Here is an 11,929-nt window from a genome sequence, read left to right on the forward strand (position 1 = left end):
AGGCTGCCCTTGAACTTGGGATCCTCCTGCCTTGGCCTAGTGAGTTGCTGGGATTACGGGCGTGCACCACCACACCCAGCAGTAAGTACATTTTAAAGTGTTCACAGGCATTCCCAAGTTCCCTGTAGAAGGTTGTATTCATTTAGACTCCCACCAGCGGTGATTGAGAAATTTCATTTCTCCACATCTGTGTGTTTATCTATTAAAAATCTTTGCCAGTTCAATATTAAGAAGAGATATTGGGCTGGGGCTGGGGCTCAGTGGTAGAGTGCTCGCCTAGCACATGCAGGTGCTGGGTTTGATCCTCAGCACCACATAAAAATAAAATAAAGGTATCGTGCCCAACTACGACTAAAACAAAATATTTTAAAAAAAAAAAAGAGGGATATCTCTTTGTCTTAGGAAGATTCTAAGAAAGCGGGAGACCTGAATCTGAGCGTTGACATCTATATTAATTTGCTAGGGCTGCCCCTGCCACCAACGGGGGACCTTAAGCAACAGAAATTTATCTTCTCACATTTCTGGAGGTTGCAAGTCCAAGATCGAGGTGTCAGCAGACTGGTTTTCTCCCAAGGCCTCTTCTCTTGGCTGCTCAGTGGCGGCCTTACCAAGGTGCCCGCCCATGGCCTTTCCTTTACGGACATGAATCTTTGGTGTCTCTTCTTTTTTTGGCAGAGCTGGGGACCGAACCCAGAGGTGCTCAGGCTTTATCACCAACCTACATTCCAGGCATTTTATTCATTTTTGTTTTGTTTTTTGGTACTAAGGATTGAATCCAGGGGCACTTAACCACTGAGCCACATCTCCAGCCCTTTTTTTTATATTTTTCATTTACAGAAAGGATCTCACTGAGTTGCTTAGGGCCTTGCTAAGTTGCTGAGGCTGGCTTTGAACTTGTGCTCTTCCTGCCTTGGGTTCCAGAGCTGCTGGGATGACAGGCATGTGCCTCTGTGCCTGGTTAGAGGATGTAATTATTAATACATAAGAAGTTCTGAGTTGGCCTAACATGAGATAGAAAGATATCCTTTGTAGACTTGAGCAGGATGTGTATAGGGTAGAGGGATGTATCAGCTATTTATTGCTGTGTAACAAAACATTCCAGAACATAATAATTTAAAACAGCAGTTTAGGGCCTGGGGTTATAGCTCAATGGCAGACTGCTTGCCTTTCAGGTGTGAGGCACTGGGTTTGATCCTCAGCACCACATAAAAATAAATAAAAAACATAAAGGTATTGTGTCCATGTAAATATGAAAAATGAAAATAAAAACTTAAAAATAAATAAAACAGCATTTTTTTTATTCTTTGCAGTTCTGAGCAGTGGCTGGAGGGCTCCTCCGCTGGTCTCATTCCTGTAGCTACAGTCTGCTAATAAATTGGCTGGGCTGAGCCTTCTAGAATAGCCGGATGCCTGGGCCTCTGGCTCCCTGTGGTCTTTTGCAGGGTTTCTTTTCAGGATGAAGCATTCCAAAAGAGCAAACGCAGAAACCCAGCCTCAGAAGTTGCACAGCAGCCCATACAGTGATGCACGAAGATAATCCCAGCTGCTCAGGAGGCTGAGGCAGGAGGATTGTGAGTTCAAAGCCAGCCTCAGCAACTTAGCAAGGCACCAAGCAACTTGGTGAGATCCTGTCTCTAAATAAAGTACAAAATAGGGCTGGGGATGTGGCTCAGGGGTCCAGTGCCCCTGAATTCAATCCCTGGTACCAAAAAAAAAAAAAAAAAAAAAATTTAAGTTGCTCCGTTTCCTTTCTGCCTATTACTTAGAGCAAGTCAGGAGTCACCCAGATCTGAGGGGAGGTGAAATCCATTACACCCAGCAGCAAAGTCCCCTGATAAAGGGGCAGGTACACAGAGGGTGCGATTCTGGGGGAGCTGCTATCTCAGCACTTCTCCCCAGGGAGCCTGGGCCAGACCTACCTGCATCTGAGTTAGCACCCCCCACACATGCACCCAGAGACCAGTGAACCTTGACCTCACTCTCAGAAATGACCTGGTGCCTCCCAGCTGGCCCCTCACCCTAGGCTTGGACGGCCCCCACCCGGAAACCCTGCCCCGTGACCATGACTCTGGAGCCTCGAGGCCCTTCAGCCTCCTGAGGACTTTGACTCCGGAGCCTTCCTCCGCCCACCCTGGCCTGCTTCCTGGAACTCCCCGCCCAAGCCCCGGCCCCCAGCTGCCCTCTGGCCGGCCTGACCCGCCCTCCCTAGGAGGAAGTCCATCAGCACCCTGGAATCTCCTGACCCATTTCCCAGGAGCACTGCTGAATACATCTGAAAGTACAGCATAGTCCTTTCCCTCCCTGTTCACCCCAACCCAGTCAACTCTGTAAGTCAGGCCTTTGAGAAATTCTACAATTTAGACTTCAAATTTTCACCACTATTTTTTTTTCTTTTTCTGTTTTTTGTTTTGTTTTGTTTTGTTTTGTTTTGGTACTGGGAATTAAACTCAACGGTGTTTTACCACTGAGCCACAATCCCAGCCCTTTTTTTATTTTGAGACAGGTTTTCACTAAGTTGCTTGGGGTCTTTGCTAAGTTGCTGAGGCTGGCTTTGAACTCACGATCCTCCTGCCTCAGCCTTCCAAGTCATTGGGATTACAGGCGTGCGCCACCACGCCTGACTTGCTCCTTTACACCAGCCCTTCATGGCTCAAGAGTTACTGTGACTATAAATTCATGCTCCTGTTATTGAGAGAAATGATAAAGGAAAAGATGGTACCAATAAGGCAGAACCTGGCATAATCATGTATTAAAAGCACTATCAAAAAGTTACCGTGTGTTATGTTTTCCTAGTTGAATTACATTTTTGGATATAATAGTAGGACTTGTTGCCCAAGCACTCTCTGAGGGCCATAAGGCAGGGCATAGAATTGTTCAGTAAATTGAATTTTGTATTTTAAAAACAAACCAAGCTGGGCAGAGTGGCCCACTCTTATAATCCCAACAACTGGGGAAATTGAGGCAGGATGATCCCAAGTTCCAGGTTAGCCTAGGCATCTTAGGGAGACACTGTCTGGATATTAAAAAATAAAAAGGACTGAGGATGTAGCTACAAGGCAGAGCAACTCTGCTCTAATCCCCAGTACCAAGGCAGAAAAAAAGTTACTAATTTGCCAATTATCCAAATTATTTTAGTGAGTTTTGTTTTGTGGCGCTAAGGGCTGAACATAGGGCTCCTACATGCTAGGCAAATGCTCCAACACTGAGCCGTATCCCCAGTGCCCCCCCCCCTTTTTTTTAATGGGGATGAAACCCAGGGGTGCTGAACCACTGAGCCACATCCCCAGACCTTTATAGTTTTTATTTCCAGACAGTGTCTCCCTAAATTGCTTAGAGTCTTGCTAAATTGCTGAGGCTGGCCTCGAACTTGAGATCCTCCTGCCTCAGTCTCCCAAATTTCTGGGATTACAGGCGTGTACCACCACACTCAGCTACCCGGTTACTTTTTTTATATATATATAGTTATAGATGAACACAAAACTTTTATTTTACTTATTTATTTTTGTGTGGTGCTGAGATTCGAACCCAGTGCCTCATGTGTGCTGAGTAGGCCAGCACTCTACCTCTGAGCTACCACCCCGGCCCAAGGTACTTTTTATTTTTATTTTGAGACAGGATCTCCCTAAATTATTGAGCCTGGCCTCGAATTTGTGATCCTCCTGCCTCAGCCTCTTGAGTAGCTGGGATTTCAGACATGTACCACCATGTCTGGATCTAATTATAGTGTTTTAATCTGTGTTAAGAGGGGAACATTTTTTTAGAAAGCAACATACACAACAGTTGAAGAGTCAGGTGCTTTTCGTGTAGAAAGGGGAGAATGTTTAATGCGTGTGTATCCCTTTCTTTGGAAGCATCTACAAGAAACCAGTAATACTGACTGTGGGGAGAGAAAAAGGAGTGATTGCCAGCAGGACCGGAGGGGGAAAGAGTTTCGAATTTATCCTTTGTACCTTTTGAATCTTGAACTATGTGTACCACAGCCTATCGAAAAATAGATCAATACTGCGGGGGCAGGTGTTGATTGGGATGGGCATGAGGGAGGCTCTAAGGTTCTGGGAATGTTCAAGGTCTTTGTGGTGATGTGGGTGAACCTGTGGGAAAGTCGCCCAGCTGAACACTTACCGTGAGTTATGCTTCCAAAAGGATAATGTCTTTTAATGGAAAAAAAAAAAGAACTATATTAAAACTATGCAATATGTTTAAAAGCAGGTACGGTGCTGCACACCTGCACTCCAAAGGCTGGGGCAAGAAGATCAAGAGTTTGAGGCCAGACTGGACAACTTAGTGAGGCCCTATCTCAAAGTAAAACAGAAAGTGCTGGGGATGTAGCTCAGGGGCAGGGTGCTCCCGGGTGTAACCCTCAGTACTTCAGAAAGAGGAGGGGAAGGGGGGAGAGAGAGAAAGAGAGGGAAAGAGGTTAAAGCGGGGTATATTGCCTTGATTCACAAAAATATAGGTTTCTGCAAATTTTACTCTTTCTAGAAAGTAGAGTATCATTTCCAACTAATTTCCACTCTAATGTCTAAGACGTGTTCTGTGTTATTCCAGCTAGACAGCAGCAGTGCTGGTCTTGGCCTTGGTGTTAGAGAGAGGGGAAGGGGAACTGAGTCTCCCCACAACTTGAGGAATCAGAACCCTGCTGAGAGCTGAGGACGAGAAGAAGGGTCCCTGCCTGGGAGCTCGCTGGGCATTGTGAGTCCAGCACCAGAGACACACAGAAAATCCTTAGGCCAGGCGGGGTGGCACACACCTGTAATCCCAGCAGTTTGGGAGGCTGAAGAGGGAGGCTTCCAAGTTCAAGGTCAGCCTCAGCAATTTAGCAAGGCCCTCGGTCACCAAACAAGACCCTGCCTCAAAATTAAAAACCTAAAAAGGGCTGGGGATGTAGCTCACTGGTTAAGCTCCCCTGGGTTCAATCCCCAGGCCCTCCCACCCAAAAGAAGATTTCCTGAGAGGCAGCAGAAAATGGAAATCAGGAACCTAATCCATAATGATATTGGTGAACTAATAACCACTCACTTGCTAAGCTTCTGCCATTTTCAAAGCCCTTCGGTGCCCATGACATCAGCTGACCCCTGGACAACCCTCTGAATGGACAGGGCGGCTGTTGGTCTGCCCATTTTATGAATGAGGAAGAAAGCTGAGACCCAGAGTGAAGTCACAGGAGGTGGCAGAGCCCAAACTGGACCCAGGGTTTCAAGTTCTAAGCCTGTGTGCTATGTGCTTCCCGCCAGCGCCCAGCAAGTCCAGCTTCCCGTCCACCAGCTGCAGATAGGGCGCCTCCTGGAACCTCTGTGGCTCCCTGTGCCCATCTGTGTGGTGGCATTGCCTTGAGGACCACGGCGAGACGGACCCCACCCACCACCCCTGAGTTCTGGGGTCCTTTTGGCTGGTTCTACGGACCCCATTAGCACAAGAGCTCTGTACCAAGAGCAAAGCATAAAAGTTTTATTAAATCTGCACAGACATGGGGCTCTCCCCAAGAAAGTTCAAAGAAAGGACCGAAGCACGAGTTTTTATACTTTTTCGATAATGACTGACATGAGGCTGAGGCAGGAGGATCGCGAGTTCAAAGCCAGCCTCAGCAAAGGGGAGGCCCTAAGCGACTCAGTGAGACCCTGTCTCTAAACAGAATGCAAAACAGGGCTGGGGATGGGGCTCAGTGGCCGAGGGTCCCTGAGTTCAATCCCAGGTACCAAAAAAGAAAAGAATGACTGACATTGATGGAAATACAGGAGAAGTGGATCCCTGGACTAGGAAAGCCAATTCTAAGGCCGTCACTAAGAGAGAGACTGGGGGTGTGAACAGGGGGTGGTGAAGGTGAGCGTTCCTTAAAGGGCTTGTTTACTCAGCTTCATTGCAACCCCGAGCACCAGTCTCTGTGACCAAGGCTGTTTTCAGATTTTGGTGTCAGAAGAACCCCCCTCCCCAAAGAATCTCTGTGGCTGCCCCCCAGAAGGAGAGACAGGCCAAATGGCTCACAAAGTGACCGTCCCTCCAGTGTTTTCAGCTTGGAATCATCAGTAGACCAACGTGGCACATTTTGAAAAGTCACATCCTTTATTCCTTCAGGGTTACACGAGTGGACACACGGAAAGGACATAGTAAGTGCTCACTGAACGTTAGCTCTTGCCGGTCTCAGCGGCACACGCCTATAATCCCAGAGACTCAGGAGGCTGAGGCAGGAGGATCACAAGTTCAAGGCCAGCCTCAGCAATTTAGAGAGGCTCTAAGCAACTTAGTGAGATTCTGTCTCAAAATAAGAAAATTAAAAAGGCTGGGGACGTGGCTCAGTGGTAAGTGACTCTGGGTTCAATCCCCAGTACCCAAAATCAATCAATCCATAAAAGTTAGCTGTTGTTTTTTGAGCGAGAACTGAGGAGATGGCCAAGATGAGAAACATGAGTGAGGGTCATGGGGAGAAGAAAAATCCGGAGGTAGAAAAGTCCCCAGCGAGTCAGCGCTCAGCCCCGGGCCTGCCGGTAACAGCAGGAACCATGTTCAGGCAGAGGCCAGGGTCAGTGCAGGAGCCCAGTAGGAAAGGACCCTCGCCCACGGCTTCAGCTTGCAGAAGCTCTTTCCTCAGCCCCAGTCTAGCTGGCAGCTGGCCCAGGACAGAGTGTGGACAGGTGAGAGAGGGAGATGCAGGAGGTGTCCTCACTGCCCTCGAGGGGCGGGTGGTCTGCTGGTTGTAAGCTCCAGAGCTGACCCTGTGACCGGAGGCCTGAGAACCCCGGGCCCTGGGGCCAGGGGCCTGTTAAAAATGGGGGCTGAACTCTACTCCCCCCCCCAACTCCCAATTTCCACCATGACACAATCGCTCAAAGGCTGGTGACTTGTGGGCCATTCATCTCTAACCAAGTCCTGATGGAACAAGAGGCCCAAGCCTAGGGGATGCAAAGACGACCCATTTCTTAAATGATACCAGTCCCAGTCAACATTTTGGTGACATTCTGGTTAAATTTCCCAATTGAAAACGAGCCAACAGACACTCAAACTGGTTGTGTAAATGTTGCTAGACTTTATGTGTTGTCCGACTAAACACTGATGTTTGAACAAAGAAAAAAAAATGGGGGCTGAGAGTCAGAGGCGCTGACTTGCCAATCCTTACGTCTGCCCATCTCCATGGTGTAAAGACGCCCACTCTTCCCGATTTCAAGAGAAACAGGTCCTGGAGTCCAGCCACCGGGAGGGACCAAGGAGTGAGGTCCTGAGGTCGTGGTCAGTTAGGAGGCCTGTGCCCTGGTCCCTGAGAGAGTCCAGAGCTGCTCTGTGACCTCAGATACTCCACTTCACCTCTTTGACCTCCAGTCACCTCCAGAGAAGGAAAGAGCACCCGGTGGCCGCCAGCCTGGCGAGGACTGGCCAGGCTGTCCTTCCCAAGCGCCTGCCCAGTCTGAATTCTGGGAGGCCGAGATGAATAAAAGAGGCGGAGGCAGGTTCTGTGACCTCACCCACAGTGACAGCGGTGATCCCTAGGTATGGGACGCTCACCTTGCCCTGTCTGAGCCCCACAATTCCTTCTGACTGTCCCCAGATCTTCACTGAAGAGGGACCAGGGGCCAGGAAACAGCAGTGAACCAGAGACAAAGTCCCTGCCCTCCAGGGACTTAAGGTTTTTTAGTAGTGGTGACAGATATTAATCAAATAAGCAGAAAATAGATAAGGCAGTCTAATGTCGGTGTGATTATTATAAAGTGGAGCAGAGGGGACAGAGAGTGGCAAAGGGCACTAGGAAAGGCAGGTGGGCAAGAAGTACCTTTCCCTGACGCAGAGGCCTGAGTGAAATGAGGGAGCACACCATGTAGATTTCTGGGGCCAGAACTTTCAAGGCTGAAGGAGTAGCAGGTGCAAAGGTCCTGGGGTGGGAGTGTGCTGAGGGAGAGAGAGAATGGGTGAGGAGAGGACCAAGCTCTGACAGACAGCCAGGGGCCAGATCACAAAGGGCCTGGTAGACTAGATGAGTAGGACATCAGATGGACTTCTGACTGGATGCCCCTGGAGGGTTGAGAACAGGCCACTGGATCAGGTTTCAGATTTAAAAGAATCTGTGTGCAGAAGGACTGTGGTGTGGTTGGGGGGGACGGAGCTTGGGAAACTTTTTTGGGGGACGCTCTAACATACACACACACAAACAGGCCTCCAAAGCCCTGGAGATAACAGTTGCTGGGATCAGAGAGGCTGAGGTGAGGAGGGGCCCCTCTGGAATGTTTCCTGAAGGTGGAAGCAACTGGAACAAATTATCCCAGGAATGTTGGAATGTGCATAAAGAGCCAGCGAGGAAGGACCCAAGGACCCGGGGCTGCGGGCCTGGGGCTCTGTGTGCGTTATCTTGTTTGACTTCACACCAAATCCTGCAAAGAGGCTTTGCCACCATTTGACCAAGAGTCCATGCAGGCTCTGCCCGAGGTCAGGGGGAGCACTCAACAGCACTGGGGTTCCAGCTTTCCTGACCGTCCATAGGGTGCCCCCCCACCATACCAGCCCTGGGATTTCGAAAGTATTAGCATATGCTTGGCACACAGTCGGTGCTTCAATGATCACTGTTTGCAAAATATTTACTATTAAAGGTCCTTATTTCTTTATATTCATAATCTTTGAAAAGCTCGTGAGCACTACATAGGCACCAACATTTTTAAGATAAACAAAAACCACCAGGCACAGTGGCGCACACCTGTAATCCCAGCGACTCGAGAGGCTGAGGCTTGAGGATCACAAGCCTCAGCCACTGAGTGAGACTCTATCTCAAAATAAAAACGCAAAAGGGCTGGGGATGTGGTTCCATGATAGAGCGCCCTGGCTTCAATCCCAGAACCAAAAATAAATAAAATAAAAACACCCCCTCCCCCCCCAGCCCTGGCTACATCAAACACTGTGGGCAGGGACGCTCATGCATCAAGGGTGTGAATGCAGATGGGGTCACCAATGCGGAACCACCAGGTCGGTGGTTTTGGTAAAGTTCATCATACGCTCCCCACGCAGCCCAGTGGGCCATTCTAGACATTTACCCTGGAGAAGAGAGACTGTGCTCACACAAAAACCCGGACATGGATGTTTCTAGCTCAAAGCAGCATCTCTCAAAATTGTCACAAGGGCGAGTATCCGAGTGTGGATCTGAAACACCTCCAAAGACTATGGAGGGGCTCAGAGGGGAAGCCATTGGCTCCTGAGGACTCTGACCTCACCGATGGCTTCAGCCCTGGGGGTCCATGTTGATGGTCTTATTGGAAGGCGACTATTGGCAACCCTAGGAGATGGGACCTACTTCAAGGAAGCAGGTCGCTGGGGGCGTGCCCTGGAAGGGTCCATCTTGTCCCTGATCCCTGACTTTCATTCTCTGTGTCTCTCCTTCTCCGCTTCTCCGTCACCACGTGCTCCTGCTACTTCACCTTGGGCCCCAAAGCCATGGAGACCATTGACCACGGATTAGAACTTCTGAAACTGGCAGCCAAAACAAACCTTTCCCGCTTGAAGCTGCTTTTCTCGGGCATTTTGTCACAGAGACGAAAAGCTGACACGGGCAGGAACCAGTGTCCTTCAGTGGTGAGCAGAGAGGCAGGCGGCGCTGTCCCCACCTGGGAGAGGACTCCTCAGCCATGGGAGGCATCGAGTCCAGGTAGAGGCCGCATCATGGTGGAGTCTCAGGACACAATGCGGAGCAAAAGAAGCCAGGCTCAAGCCACCAGGATCCCGTTTATGTGACACTGGACAGGCCAAAATCATAGGTCAGAAGAGGTTGCCAAGAGGCAAGGGGTAGGCTTGGGATGGCCACACAGGGCAGTGTGGGGGACTTACGGCAGGATGGCGGTGCTGGCTAGTGGCTGTGCCCTTTTTCTAAACTTTGAGGGCTCTGCTAGAAAGGGTGGGCTTGCCATCCCACCCACCTCCGCTCACCCAACACCGCCCTAAGCCCAGGGCCTCGTCCCTCCCCCTGACCTTCCTCCACCACCCTGAACTCCGCAGTGAAGCCACTTCCCATGCAGACTAAACCCTCTAGAAAAATTTAGGGACCAGAGCTCAAGAGCTGGCCTGTCCCCGCTGATCCAACTGCCCCGTAGTTTCTGGTGCGCTGTGACTTGCCCATCGGGGGGGTTTTCAGGTGACAGGCATGGGTGCAGCCTGGATATTGGAATTTTTTTCCAAAAGCTTTCCAGGGAGTCGGGCGCAGTGGCTCACATCACACCTAAAATCACAGCAACTCCAGGGGCCGAGGCAGGAAGATCTCAGGTTCAAGGACAGCCTGGGCAATGGAGCAAGACCCTGTCTCAGCGTAAAGTATGAAAAGGGCTGGGGATGGGGCTCGGCGGTGGAGCGCCCTTGGGTTCAGTCCCTAGTGTCCCCCCACCCCTCACCTTTCCAGGGCATTCTAGAGGCCTAGACTCGGAGGTCCCCAAGAGCAGGGACAACCACTTAGTCAACTTTGTGTTTCTAGATACTCGGTAAATGAGAGCAGATGGTCACCACAGTGACTTGGGACAGTTACCACTGGCCACCGCTGTGGAGTGCTGGACACTTATTCATTCAGTTAACACCCTCCTCCCCCACCCTTAGGGAAGAAACCCTGCAAGGGCGGTGGAGCTTCTAAGACCCCACAGCCACTAAGAGGCCCCACTGGGTGGGGTCTGCCAGGGCTGGTGGTGGCCTGGACCCCCAACCACTGGGAGACACTGCTCCCTAGTGCCAGCCGGGGGAATCAGCGGGGCCCAGGTGTGAACTGAGGTCATGACTTACAGGCTGGGTGACCTCGGGCCAGTTACTTAACCTTGCTTGACTACTTTGCTCATCTACCAATGGGGACACTTGAATGGATGTCAAAAAACTGTTTTGGGAGGTGGGGGTGTGGCTCAGTGGTGGGGCGCCTGCCTAGTCTGCCACATGCCCCACTCCCCAGCATAAAAAAAAGTCTGTTTGGGGAGGAAGTGACAGGCACTTAGTGCATAGTAAACAATACGGTAGCCCAGCGATCACAGGAAGAGACGGATGAAGGCACGAAGCCTGTTCCCAGAGCCCAGGATTCTGGTGGCTGAGAAAAGATGTCCCAGGAGGAAGGCAGTGGGGAGGGTTGTGGGGGGTAAGGTTCTCTCCCAGCTGACTCGAGGTCCATCAGGGCCACCAGATATGTTCCCCTGAAGCTGGGCACAGTGGTGGTGCACTCCTATAATCCCACTCCCTGGGAGGCTGAGGTAGGAGGACACAGATTCTTTTTTTTGGGGGAGGGATACTAGGGTTGAACTCAGGGGCACTCGACCCCCGAGCCCCATCCCCAGCCCTATTTTGTATTTTAATTAGAGACAGGGGCTCACTGAGTTGCTTAGCACATCTCTGTTGCTGAGGCTGCCTTTGAATTCAGATCCTCCTGCCTCAGCCTCCCGAGCTGCTGGGATTACAGGCCTGGGCCGCTGTGCCCGGCTAAACATGAACTTCTTAAGGCCTTCCTTCATTTTCCTTTTAAATACACACACAAGCGGGTTAGCAAGGATGGTGGAATGGGATGGACATCATTATCCAAAGTACATGTATGAGGACATGAATTGGTGTGAACATACTTTACATACAGAGATATGAAAAATTGTGCTCTGTTTGTATAATAAGAATTGTGATGCATTCCACTGTCGTGTACTTAAAAAATAAAAGCAGTAAAAAAATAAATAGGGGCTGGGGATGTGGCTCAAGCGGTAGCGCGCTCGCCTGGCATGCGTGCGGCCCGGGTTCGATCCTCAGCACCACATACAAACAAAGATGTTGTGTCTGCTGAAAACTAAAAAAAATTAAAAATAAATATCAAAAAATTCTCTCTCTCTCTCTCAAAAACAAACAAAAAAAAAGAAACAACATTTTAAAAAAATAAATAAATACACACGCGCGCGCGCGCGCACGCACACACGATCTATGCTCTTTCTCACTTTTTTCTTCTGCGGGGTGAGCAGCT

This window comes from Marmota monax, unplaced genomic scaffold (assembly GCF_021218885.2).
Source record: "Marmota monax isolate L192 unplaced genomic scaffold, Marmota_monax_Labrador192_F-V1.1 WCK01_AAM20220418_F8-fsc00127, whole genome shotgun sequence".
NCBI lineage: Eukaryota > Metazoa > Chordata > Mammalia > Rodentia > Sciuridae > Marmota > Marmota monax.